This window comes from Oratosquilla oratoria, chromosome 12 (genome assembly GCF_046742065.1).
Source record: "Oratosquilla oratoria isolate Oo_2021 chromosome 12, ASM4674206v1, whole genome shotgun sequence".
In the NCBI taxonomy this organism is placed as follows: domain Eukaryota; kingdom Metazoa; phylum Arthropoda; class Malacostraca; order Stomatopoda; family Squillidae; genus Oratosquilla; species Oratosquilla oratoria.
Window position 1 is genome coordinate 38,434,880 of NC_134788.1, and position 14,841 is coordinate 38,449,720.

Sequence of the window (14,841 nt, forward strand, 5' to 3'; positions counted from 1 at the left end):
TCGGCATGCTCCACCTTTGTAATCCTTTGTAATTCTACGAAAGGGCAGCCCTGGTGTTCTGCCCTAGGTGGTCCATAGACCAGCTTCACCGAATCATCCAAACGTAGGAGCATCAAAACTCATCAGCTCCAAGATCTTCTCTTTCCTACTATCGACAGAAGACCTCATGCTCGCCATAAACTCATCTGGTTCCGTGATTAAAATAGATAAGATTACTGTGTAGTCAGGAGTTTGATATCTTCCATGGTTGTCCATATCAGAACACTACAATCTTAAAGATTTTGTCCCATGAACTATATTGCAATATTCTGCCATTTATTTCTTTTTTGCCACTTTTTCAGAAAAAAAAATCCAAATTATCTGAAATTTATTTATCCTCCTTACTTCTTTCTTACCAATCAATCTTCTCAACGTCTTTTATCTTGCCTGGTTATCACTTCGCATTGCAAGCAGCACGATAGTACTCCGACATGTCAATAAAGTCTTCGGCAAAGTCGGGTATGCCGAGCTAGAACTGAGAATTATCCGCCTTCAGCTTCCTATGTTGATTCCCAACGAGACGTACTACTGCAACAATCAAATTAAAGGAACAGCAAAGTGATCACTTTCTCCTTAATCAACAATGGGATCGTGTCTATCGCAAACACACTATATACATCAGTCCTGCTCCAGCGAATACGTGATGAATGCGGATGACGTGACACAAGTCATCGTCAGTCCAGGAATATCAACCAAATGTCTGGAAAAACAAACGGAAAGGGTGATCAACCGGTTCTCGGTGTTTGAAGAGAAATGGCAAATAAAAGGCAACAACAGATTCGAAGAAGCGACATTAATTGCCAAGTTAGTCAATACCAAACTCCGCACGAGACGAAACCATAGAAATGTCAACGACTGGCAAGTTACTGAAACTGATCATCCAACGGTACATGTCAGCGATAGGTTCAAACAAGCAAAGTTCATCGCGACAAAACTAAGACTTAAAGGAACGAGGAAGGAACCCAAGGTGCACATATACAAAGCCTTCGTAATTAATGCCCATAACAGAATACCTTACGTCCCTATCAACGCCTTCAGAAACTACAAAGCTTTCAAAGCAAAATAGTCGGCGGAGGACAGATTAGCCTACACTGCAATTGGCAGAGCTGGGTGCGTTCCTCGGTGCGTTCCGCTTTAGTTTGGCCGCGGTTAGTGTTCCCGAACTATTAAAGCAATATAGGTGCCGGTATAGTATGTGGCCTAGCGGACCTTTATTTCGGTATGAACCTCCTGTCTCTTAACATTTAGTAGTTTGGGAGCTCTAACCGCTGTCAAACTAAAGCGTAACGCGTAAGATTGATAGATAGAAAATGATAAAACATAAAATTAAATAACGAAAAAAAAAAAAAAAAAAGGCAGAAAGAAAAGGAGAAAGAATTAATTTTAAAAGAGTTAATCGTTTGTAGTCTTCGGGGTTTGTTGTCTTTTGCGCATGCGCCGTGACGTCATGGGCAGAGATTGGTAGAAAAAAAAATGAATCTTTCTGATTTTCACGAGTTATAAGATCCATTTGTCACTGAGAGCCTTTCTTGTCAACTGGCCTATTACAGTTGCTATTTCCTTCATCGTTATTTCATTACAATAGCCATCATCATCAGTGTCATCATTACCATTATCCTTACCATCATTATCATCATCATTATCAATATCATTACCGTCACTATTATTGTCATCCATCATTGTTATCGTCAGTGCTATTATCATTATAATCATCATTATAATGGTATTATGGTATTATTGCTACATTGTGTATTCTTTTTGCATTAGGTCACACATAATTAGCGGTAATGACGGATACTTGGACCCAAATCAGCATTGGCCAAAAGCGACGAAGTGATCAAACTTTGCTATCATCATCACCAAGAAGAGCGGATGGCAGTTCTGGATCATATGATGACATGAATCACGATCATCGAGCAGAGGACAGCAGTGAGACATCGATGGCCCTGGTGCATCGGGGAGAGAGAGTATGAATGGAATTCGAGTGAGGATGAAGGAGTTGCACCGACCCCCACACCACCTGACACGAACCCCTGCGACAATGTGGGTTTTTCTTCCTGGAGTGATGGTCATGATTTTGAGCCTCACATTCATAATTCTGACTCTAGCTCATCAGGTGTGACTTCAGTTTTTTTTTTTTTTTCCGTTGGACCTGATGGAACGGAAACAGAATATTTAGAAGTCTTCTTTGACAATGAAGTAATGGACAAAATAGTGCAGAAGACTAATCTACAACATAATTATCTCATAACGCAGGAGAGTGACAATTCAGAAGAAAGTAATACACACAGCCACCTCTACTCAGGATATGGAAAGACGCAACAGTCAGGGAACTCTTTGTGATCTTTGCTCTAATTATTCTGATGCCACACGCAAAGAAACATGTCATCAGCGACCATTGGAAAAAGAACCGTTGCTGGGTACACCAATATTCGGGAAATTCATGTCAAGAAATAGGTTCCAAACACTACTAAGGACCTTGCCACTTTGCCACGAATACACAACCTCGACCAGGCGACCGCATGTGGAAGATACGTGATGTGTTTATGATGATAAAGGAACGGTACAGCCGATTTCTCAAACCCTTCTGCAAGCTGGTAATAGACGAATCGCTTGTGCTATTCGAGGAACGGCTTATCTTCAAGCAGGATGATATGCAGACGGAAAGGAAACAATCAAATTGTTTGTCTTGTGTGATTGTGAGACTGGTATTGTAGTGGACATGATCCCATACACAGGTACCAACCAGCATTGATTACAATCGAAATGACCCTCACGGAAGCACCGGGAGCATTATTTGAAAAACTCTGCCTGCACCATACATGGAGAAAGACCACGTCTTGTATACAGACTCCTCCTATTACTCAAGCCCAGATTTGTCCGTTTTCTGCACGACAAAGGGGTAGGAGGATCCTGTGGTACAGCAGCTCGAAAGACACGAAAACACATGCCTCCACTTTTCGAGGCACACAAAACTACAAGTGAGGACCACAACATTCAGAAATGGGGAAAGGTCATGGCAATGCAGTGGCATGGCAAGCGTCAAGTCATTATGCTGTCAACTCTGCATACCGGGAAAATAATGACTACAGGGAAGGTGAATTACAGGACAGGTGAAGTAATAAAGAAACCAGACCTTGTGATTGACTACACGGCAAATATGCGTCTTGTTGACAAGGCCGACATGATGGTCAGCTTTGTGGAATGTGTGAGGAAAACTGTGTTCAATGCTGATAAGGAGTGGCAACAGACCAACGTCTCTGAAGAAATTCACGTACGTATGCAGTGTCGTACCAATTCCTGGAGAAGTACGGAGAACAAAGTTCACCACACCCAGGCCAGACCGCCACTCGCTACTTCAAAACATGCCCGATCGTCTGCCCTGTACAGCGTGGATACAGAGGCACTACCTGCAAATCTCTCTCACCACCCAGCACCTACTGCTGCCTCAATAAAACGTACAAAAAGACAAAGGGATTGCCACGTTTGTATCAACACCATCCTGCGACCAAAGAAAAGAAAATCAACATCTTACCATTGTAAGGAGTGCAATGTAGCGCTCTGCCCAGGGAAATACTATACGCAGTACCACACTCTTCGAACCTATTGAGTGCTAGAGTACCGAAAAAGAAACATGCCTTGTGGCTACACGCCAAACGACGCATCATTCCATTTGTAAAATGTGTACTTTTATTGAATGTGGTGCTGACTAAAGTTTATTCCCCCCCCCCTCTTTCTCCACACTAGCTTTCCTTCCTAAATTTATTGTTGCATTTCTCTTTTCTTCAGACATTTACGCCTGTCCTTCCTTTACTTTCCTCTCCTCACCCCTTTACTATCCTCTCCCTTCACTTCTCTTTCCTTTCTCATTGCCTCATTCCGCATTATCTATGAGGAATGATATATTCCTGCTGTCCACTTGCTACATGATCTTATGGTCTAAATGAAAAGGTCTAAAGGAGTTATCACCATAACGAAAATGATTTGTTTGGTCTATTATCATATTTTCATTCTAGTTTTCACTCATTTATTATCAGTTTTGATGTATTGGAACTTGTTAATTTCTCGTCTGTCTGTATTATTTCCTTCGTGATATAATGTTGCATTGTTATGAAATGTAATTCATACCCCTTCTAGAAAGGGATGGCAGCAGTTATTACTGTATTGGAAGTTATCATTTTCAACTTTTACCAATTCGTATTGTATTGGAAATGATATATTCTAAAGGTGCGTTTCTTTATATCTATAATTTGAAAATGTAAAATCAATTCATGAATCTATACGCCACCATCTAGCATCTCTTTAGCTCCAATCATTTGTCGTTGAAATGTGTGCGAGAGACAGATGCGCTTTCTCCTCTCTTTCCAGATGGTAGGTACTGTATCCAAGGATGAGGGAGTTAGTGCTGTAGTCGCTGAAAGCCGACCCTCCTTTCAACCCCTCATTTCGTTTCGTTTCCTCTCTTTACTTTTCCGTCTAATATTCCATCATTATTTCTTTGTCGTGTTCTGCAGTATCATAACGTATTACAGGGAAATATTTTATTTGATGGAAAGGTATATAATCGCTCATTCATTTCAACACTGACATAACTCAAAAAATGCTACTTTTCAGGAGAAGCAAAATAAACTATTAATTATGTAATACAGTCTCCCATGGAACTTTTAAACGAGGTATTTAGCAATTAATTTTTATTTCATGATTAAATGTAGTACATGACATCTCATATTAAAAAAAAAATACATTTATTATAAACATGCTTTGTGCCTATTTGAAAAATAAATTTGAAATTATGACGTTATTGCCTTGAGCGACATCTAGCGGCCAGTTTTGCTACTAGAGTTATGGCTTTCATACCACAAATAAATATAGAAAATGGCAAATTCAGTGGTATAGATAACTCAAAATCTTCAATTTTTGAGTTATGTCATTGCTGAAATGAATGAGCGATATATGAATTTTTATTCATGAGTATCGGGTCCTGACGTTTAATTTTCACAATTTATCATTATTTCGGGAGGATATGGGTGATATATATGTATGTACATATATATATATATATATATATATATATATATATATATATATATATATATATATATACATATATATATACATATATATATATATATATATATATATAATTCAAAATAGGCATGTTTGTTTTTCAACGGCATATTCCCCTCGAAATTAATCAAGATCTAAATTCAGTATGACGACATAATTTAGCCAATCATATTCCGGCACTGCCGTCGAGTTGCCAATAGCCCATTTTCACTCAAATTATTCCAATATTTTGCATTATTTCTCCAAAACAACAGTATGCATAAGCATGGCAATTTTTTACACTATCAATTAGATAGTAAGCATCGTTTTGGCAAGACAAAAATTAAATGAAGTAATGATTATGCTTTTACCCTAAGCTAGAAAAATCATGTAACAATGCGCAAGAATATGGCAGTGTAAGGATAAAAAGTTGATTTTGTTTAATAATTTCATTGATCTATTTATTTATTTACTTATTTACATATTGCGTTTATGTGATTTAATTTTTATTTATTCTTTTGTTTTTTCTTTATTAATTCTATTTGTATTTTTACGTTTTTATTTATTTTCTCAATGGACAAAAACACCTTTACGGGTTTCTGTGGGAAAAAAAAAATATCGACTGTATTTTTATTATGTGTGAAGTCATGTGAGGAAATTTTGACGGTATTTCTGTTCCGTTGAAGGATTTTTTTTTTCGCGAATAGAATAAAAAAAATACGATTTTTCTGCCAAATGTGAAGGAAGACATCGACATAGAAAACCAAAATCGACGGCATTTTTGCCCAGTGTGAAGATGGAAATCGACGTCATTTTTGCCTAGTATGAAGGAGGAAATCGACGGTATTTTTGCCTAGTGTGAAGATAGAAATCGACGGCAGTTTTGCCTAGTATGAAGGAGGAAATCGACGGTATTTTTGCCTAGTGTGAAGATGGAAATCGACGGCAGTTTTGCCCAGTATGAACATGGAAATCAACGTCTTTTGGTCTAGTGTGAAGATGGAAATCGACGGTATTTTTGCCTAGTGTGAACATTGAAATCGACGGCTGTTTGCCTAGTATGAAGATTATTTTTGCCTAGTATGTAGATTTAAATCGACGTTATTTTTGTCTAGTGTGTAGATGGAAATCGACGATATTTTTGCCTTGTGTGAAGATAGAAATCGACGGTATTTTAGCCCAGTGTGAAGGTGAAAATCGACGGTATATTTGCCTAGTGTCAAGGTGAAAATCGACAGAAGTTTTGCCTAGTGTGTACATGAAAATCAACGGTAGCGTGTATATGTAAATCGACGGTATTTTTGCCTAGTGTGAAGATGGAAATCGACGGCAGTTTTGCCTAGTGTGAAGATGGAAATCAACGTTATTTTTCCTAGTGTGAAGATGGAAATCGACGGCAGTTTTGCCTAGTGTGAAGATGAAAATCAACGTTATTTTTGCCTAGTGTGTAGATGGAAATCGACGATATTTTTGCTTAGTGTGAAGATAGAAATCGACGGTATTTTTGTCCAGTGTGAAGATGGAATTCGACGGTATTTTTGCCTAGTGTGTAGATGGAAATCGACGATATTTTTGCCTAGTGTAAAGATAGAAATCGACGTTTTTTGTTGTTTTTTTGTCCAGTGTGAAGATGGAATTCGACGGTATATTTGCCTAGTGTGAAGGTGAAAATCGACGGTGTTTTTACCTAGTTTGAAGATGGAAATCGACTGTTTCTGCCTAGTGACGACGTGAAAGGTAAATTATCATGGAGCGAAATTTTTAGTTCAGCACGTGGCCTTACGTAACACTGAACGAAAAATTCTGAGAAAGCCCCTGAACACGTGGAGAGATTTTTTTTTTCTTTTTTTTTTAAGAATATAGAAAAGACGATGAATTTTGATAATTGTGTTCTTATTAAAACTGAGTGAAACATTCTGAGAAAATCCTCGTATACATGTAGAAACGTTTTAAAATATAGAACAGACGATAAATTGTGACAATTGTGTTCATAACAACACTGAACGAAACACTTCGAGAAAATTCTTAAACACGTGGTGAGAATTTTTTTTTTATTTACAAAATACGATGAATTTTGACAATTGCGTTCATATCAACACTGAGCGAAACATTCTGAGAAAATCCTTAAACACGTGTAGGGAATTTTCTTAATAGAGAAAAGACGATGAATTTTGAAAATTGTTTTCATATTAACACTGAGCAAAACATTCTGAGAAAATCTAGAGTTTTTTTTTATAGAAAAGACGATGAATTTTGAAAACTGTTCATATTAACACTAAACGAAACGTTTATTCTGAGTGCAGAGAACAATACTTTAAACATATAGAAAACATAATTTTTGACAATTGTGTTTATATTAACAGTGAGCGAAACATTCTGAGAAAATCCTAAAACACTTGTAGAGAAAATATGAAAAATATTCGTATAGAAAATACGATAATTTTTTACAATTATATTCATTTTAATACTAAACGAAACATTCTGATAATTGTGTAGAGAATTTTCTAATACAGAAAAGACGATGAATTTTGAAAGTTTTCATATTAACACTGAGCGAAACATTCTGAGAGAACCTAAAGAAAAACCTCTTAGAAATATAGAAAAGACGATGAATTTTGAAAAGTGCTCATATTAACACTGAACGAAACATTCTGAGAAAACCTAAACACGTGGAGAGAACAATGCTTGAAACATATAGAAAAGATGATTTAAATATGTTCGTATTAACACTGAGCGAAACATTCTGAGAAAACCCTTAAACACTTGTAGAGAAAATATGAAAAATACTCTTAAAGAAAATACGATACATTTGGACAATTATGTTAATTTTAACACTGAGCGAAACATTCTGACAATTGTGTTCATATTGCCACTGAACGAAACATTATGAGAAAATTCTTAAACATGAGAGAATTTTTTTTAATATAGAAAATGCGATGAATTTTGACAATTGTGTTCATATTAACAGAGGGAAACATTCTGAGAAAATCCTTAAACACGTGTAGAGATTTTTTTTAATTTAGAAAAGACGATGGATTTTGAAAATTGTTTTCATGTTAACACTGAGCGAAACATTGTGAGAAAACCTAGAGGAATTTTTTAAAATATAGAAAAGATGAATTTTGAAGTGTTCATATTAACACTGAACGAAACATTCTGAGAAAACCCTTAAAACGTGGAGAGAACAATGCTTTAAACATATAGAAAACATGATTTTTGAAAATTGTGTTCATATTAACACAGAGCGAAACATTCTGAGAAAATCCTTAAACACTAAACGAAACATTCTGATAAGTGTGTAGAGAATTTTCTTAATATAGAAAGGACGATGAATTTTGAAAATTTTCATATTAACACTGAGCGAAACATTCTGAGAAAACAGAAAAACTTTTAAGAAATATAGAAAAGACGATGAATTTTGAAAAAAAATCATATTAATACTGTGCGAAACATTCTGAGAAAATCCTTAAACACATGTAGAGAATTTTCTTAATATAGAAAAGACGATGGATTTTGAAAAGTTTCATATTAACACTGAGCGAAGCATTCTAAGAAAACCTAGAGAAAAAGCTTTTAAAATATAGGAAAGACGATTAATTTTGAAAAGTGTTCATATTAACACTGAACGAAACATTCTGAGAAAAACCCTTAAACGCGTGGAGAGAAAAATTGTTTAAAGATATAAAAAGGTAATTTTGACAATTGTGTTAATATTAACACTGAGCGAAACATTCTGAGAAAACCCTTAAACACTTGTAGAGAAAATATGAAAAATACTCGTATAGAAAATACGATAGATTTTGAGAATTATGTTCATGTTAACACTGAGCGAAACATTCTGACAATTGAGTTCATATTAACACTGAACGAAACATTAAGAAAATCCTTAAACACGTGGAGAGAAAAACGTTTTAAAATATAAAAAATACAATGAATTTGGGCAATTCTGTTCATATTAACACTGAGCGAAATAATCTGAGAAAATCATTAAACACACGTAGAGAATCTTTTATACATAGAAAAAAAGATGAATTTTGATTTTTTTTCTTCATATTAACACTAAGCGAAACATTCTGAGAAAACCTAGAGAACAACTTTTTAAAAATATAGAAAGGACGATGAATTCTGAAAAGTGTTCCTATTAACACTGAACGAAACATTCTGAGAAAACCCTTAAACACGTGCAGAGAACAATGCTTTAAAGACATAGAAAAGATGATTATTGACAATTGAGTTCATATTAACACTGAGCGAAACATTCTGAGAAAACATTTTGCAATCTTTAGATATCCCGTGACGAATATTATTGTTTCGAAAAAATATATATAGAATATATTTTGATACAAATTATGCTTACAAGTTTATGATTTTTTTTTATATTTAATTCAATATAAAGACAATAAGATATCCTACATTGGTAGTAGATACTATTACCTCTGATATCTAATAAACATACCAAGTACCTTTGTTCATTGTATAAGGAGACACGTTTGTAAACATTTCAGAATCCTTGTGAGGCGACATGAAGCACAGATATTTGTACACACTTCAGCACCAATGCTAAACGTTCATTATATTAACAAATGAAATGTATAATAGTGGTGCAAAAACAATGTTGCATTTCAACACAATGACTGAGTACAGTGATGATTCTTCGTTTCTGTTAGTATTATTGTCGACTGGAAAATTAGATAAATGGTGACCGACCGTTTTCGTCTGTTTGAGACATCTTCAAGGAATCTGTCGAATATCAATTGGGAAATCTGGGCCTATGTGTTTTAGTTTCCTTTTTCTTAAACTTGAAGGGGCCTCTGTTTGTTTCTATATGTACGATTGGGATTGAATCTTCCAAGTCCGGTACTATTTTATGCTTCAAGCCTGCATCTTACAGCAATGACTACTCCGTCGTTGATTTCTTCACTCTTATTCCGCTGCTATACTGCACTATGTAGATCGCATAGCGAAGTAGCACTTTTTTGTGGTTCCTACATGTTTTAACATCGTTTCTGTTGAATGACCATTATAACACATTGTGTTTACGTAATCTATATACTGTATATACATTTCTAATGTATCCTTGATCTCTGTGTGTTTCTATCGCTTTCTATTTTTTGTAATATATTATTGTGTAACCGTTTGTACGTAATGGTGGGCAATAGTTAAATAGATCTTTAATTGGACCTCATGCTCCTTGAGATTTCACCAAACAACAGTTAGGCGTTTAGAATACTAAGATTAAACCTAGGAAATGCAGTCTTTGAAATCCACATTATAATTTGTATGGTTAACTAAACGTACATGGTAAAAATGGCATTACAATAATTCTGTTACATTTCTATATAAGTGGATTAAAATTCTATTACATTTATATACATGTATAAGCGTTTGAAACTATTGCGATTGTAATTTAAAGCGAAACGTAAAGCCATCCAGTTAATAAGATCCAAAGAAACGGTGTCGACCCCGCCTGTGCTCTTCTTCTGTCTTTCCTTTCAAGAATTCCTCTCCCCTGAACCACTTTCTATCCCTTGCCTAGAGCTAGATAAATAAAAGTAATTATATAAACAAATAACACTAGTCATCATATCAATTCATTAATTGCAAACTTAATTTAGATATTAAAGGTTACAATAAGATCATTTTAATTACATTTTACGATGTACATTTAGTAAAGTAGACAAATCCTTTAGATACATATTATGATGTGGATTTTAGACGACGCTGCACTGCGAGAGAAGATAGAACGACAAACATAGAAAAAAGAAAAAGAAAAAAAGGGAATCTGACATCGCCAACAGAAAGGCGCCAGCTGAGTGTCATATAATCACAAAATGGGGAAAGAGAAAGGAAGAAACGGTTGGATATCTAGTGTTACTGGGCAACTGGACGCCAGTGATTCACCATGGTCATGGATCACGTGTTGGGCTCGTGATCGACAGCTATTTCCTTTCCGAAAGAGAGCTCATATATGACCGATCTATGTATAAAGCTGTGATCTTTCCACACACACACACACACACACACACACACACACACACACACACACACACACACACACACACACACACACACACATGGCGCTGTGGTTAGAGCTCTGGCCTGCCACTACGGAGGTCCGGGTTCGATCCTCGCCCGGGGCTGAAATAATATCAGTATCGCAGCGCTGAGGGGTGTTACTCCAACTCTCCTGGGCGGGGAGTTGGGGGTGTGTGTGTGTGCAAGGTCATAGCATTACCCATAGATCGGACCTACGAGCTCTGAGCTCTCTTCCAGGAGGGAAATAGCTGTCGATCACGAGTCCAACACGTGATCCAAAGACTAAGTGAATACACACACACACACACACACGCACACGCACACACACACACACAACTCCCCGCCCACGAAAGTTGGAGTAACGACTCGCAGCGCAGCGATACTGAAATTATTTCAGCTCTGGGCGGGATTCGAACCCGGACCGCCATAGTGGCTACGGGATTTCTACTAACCGCGCCATTGTGTATTTACCTACTTCTATATACAAACCTAGTTGTATCTTACGGAAAGGGGGAGCTACGATCGTGGTGTCCCGTCTTTGTATCTCGCTATATCTAATTTGCTCTTTCTTAAATGTTTGTTTTGTTTTTGCGCACACTATTGCTTCGTCTAGTATCTTCCTTCCATCCACCATGCTGGGGGGGAAAGCTGTTCTTTTTCAGGTCTCCTATATCACTGTCCTTTTTGATGGTAGTCCTCCTCCTTAGGGGGGGGGGTCCTGTAAGGTCCCCTAAATTACTCAACAGATTCATGTTATGGGTCACCCCAGGGGAAAAAAAAAAAAAAAAATTGGGTAGACATGGTGAATCATGGTGGTGGCAACTTGGGAAGTCATTGGTTTGTAAAGGCCCCTAAACGTCACCGAGAGCCGGAAAAACAAGGATTTTCAATTGACATCAGAAAAGTTGCAAACCATATAAAAAGTATCAAAACAGCTGCAGCTTGTGTTTCTCAAAAGTTCTTGTGTTTATACACATTACATATAGTACCTTTCATGAAATCTAATGTGGACATTTAGCATGAAAATATCAAAAACAACATAAAATATATCCAGTTGAATTAAAAGACCATGCAAAATAATTCGGACCAAGTTCCTTTTGATATTTAACAATGTAGCATTTTGATTACTTTTTCATATTACACACATACTGTATAGTCATATTATGCGTATTACAGAATTCAGACCATTCAAAATGTACCAAGCAATTCACATTGTATGCAGTAAAAACACAAGTAGAGCACAAGTAAAAATGCACATATTCGTTTGTTCAAAAATTCCATCTTATGAATCGTTCATGTCTTGCCAGGCACGTTCAATCAGATTATAGTCTACTGGGTAGATATAAGTAAAAACATTCCTTTTTACGGATCATCTCACATAGTTGGACCCATTCAATACTTGCTTCAACTACATTTAATCCAAATATGCCACATTCAGTCAAGATGGTTCCTGCACCCCCTCCACGCAACAAATACTTCCCAATGGACCCTAGGAGTATTTTCATTCGTGCGGAATGAGCCCATGCACAAGACTAGATTTGAAAACTCCATTGGTCACTGCAGCATAATTTCTCTGACAATATGATACGCCCCTTCATCACAAGTCACCGCCATCTTTGGTTGCTGTTGTCGTCCCAACACATTTTGAAAGTGTTGTTTCAGTGCTCTATAGACAGTAGCATACTCTGTCACAGGGCTGGGAAGCAATGGGAGGAATCCAAGTATTTTTTTTTTCTGGAATATTCTCATCTGTAAGAATAGAATTGAATGCTGCCCATGATGGCATCGTCTGATATGTCACAGTTTGTGCCAATGTCACTTTTGGATACATCCAGCCGACTCAAACTCCAGGCAAGATCCTTTTTTCTCGATTTCATCGTGCTTGCATCTATACAACTCATCTGGAACAGTAAAGGTTTATGGTAGGTCTGGTTTTCTCGCTGGCTTTATGAAATCAATCAATGTCTGGCATGGGAGCTCAGGTCTTAAAGTCTTTGCCCCATGAATAACGACATTAGTGTCAGAGATGTTTGGTTTCACCCTTGTTGAGACAGGTTTATCCTGGAAGAGCACTGACACAGTATCGTGACTTCCTCCTACTCCTGATATTGTTGCCTCTTCATGGTCGAAATGATCAAAGGCTCCTATGGTGAACATTTCTGGGTCAAAGTGGCTAGGGAGGTGGAACATTTCCCTGAGCTGACTGAACTATCAAACTTGCCATGTCATTATGATACCGAAGAAGAAGTTCATCATAGCTAATAGTGAGGCCAAATCGATTCAACCCTTTGATGAGAGTAGAACTTTTTGCAAGCCTCATGTATAGCCTGAGCATTCATGATGTGTAGAGGTGTTCTGCACCTACCATGGTGGAAAAGGCAAGGGATTTCTCTTGCGAGAGGAGAGCTTGCAATTAAGGACAGCTTTGCCAAGCAACAGGACCAGTTGTTTGACATCATTACTTGCAAGTGCCCAATAGTTCTCTATCCTGAGTTTGGATGTGATCGTGACTGTAATTCGAGGCCCACATCTCCTGCAAAACGTATAGATATAGAAGATGATAATAGTTACAATAACAATAACTGTGTTTGCAATTACTACGACGGTTCCAAACAAAAGTGCAGTAATAGTTATCAATCTCTATCAGGCGATAGTTAGACCTATCCTTGACTATGCGGTACAGTTTTGGTCTGCCCTATACAATTGATATAAGTTAACTAGAATCAGTACGGAGAAGGATGACCAAAAATGGGCTCAGGATTTTAACCCAAACATGGTCACCACAACCAGTATAAAATTGCATCAGACCAACCAGTTAAGTAAGCTACATTGGAACCAGTCAGGAATAAACTCGATATTCAGATAAAGACCCGTGTTTCCCCTTCCACCTTTCCCATAATTTGTCCCAATGTCTCTACATAGGCACTGCAAAAAAAAAAAAAAAAAAAAAAATAAGCTAGCTAGCTTAGATATTCTCAATAATAACACAAGGGACGTTCTCTCTCTTTGCATCACATAACTGTCCTTCCTTTCCCACGAGCATCAGGCTGTGGACTTTTTCCTGATCTACTGATATCTCACCTAGTAAGAAATATATGTATATGATAATAAAAAATAAAGTTAAAAAATCGTTCCTCGTCAGATATACAAAATCTGTTGTATGTAAAGGTTATAATGCCATTCTAGTATCACAAAGCTCTCTGCAGTCTAGATTTTCTCTTCGTTGGAGATATAGTAAAAATCATATTCAGAATATATATTTACAAAGGTGGAGCATGCTGGCAGAAGATCTTTTGATCCATTACTAGATATGATACGAAAAAATTATATAATGCCTTTCATTATGTACCATGAAAAACAATGTAGTGTGGTTTCATTGGTGTATATATTTCTTAGAGTTGGTGAGAGAATTATTAAACATGGGGAGTCAGTGATATCAATTAACATCAAAATAAAACTGACCACATTTATCGTATTCAAAGATCAGATACTAATGCTTTTTGATTCGGTTTTTTTCTGTGTATGTTGAAAGCTTTTCGCAACAATTACCTCGGATTTTTGATGTGCATTATCAAAGTTATTGGTTCCTCTTTTCAATAATGATATAGGATTCGGCAAATACAAAATACGTCCTTTATTGATTGTTAACAAAAGAAAAAATAAGACATGGGATCAATAGAATCAAAATATTTTGCAAAAGTGGTTTTAATACCGACCTAA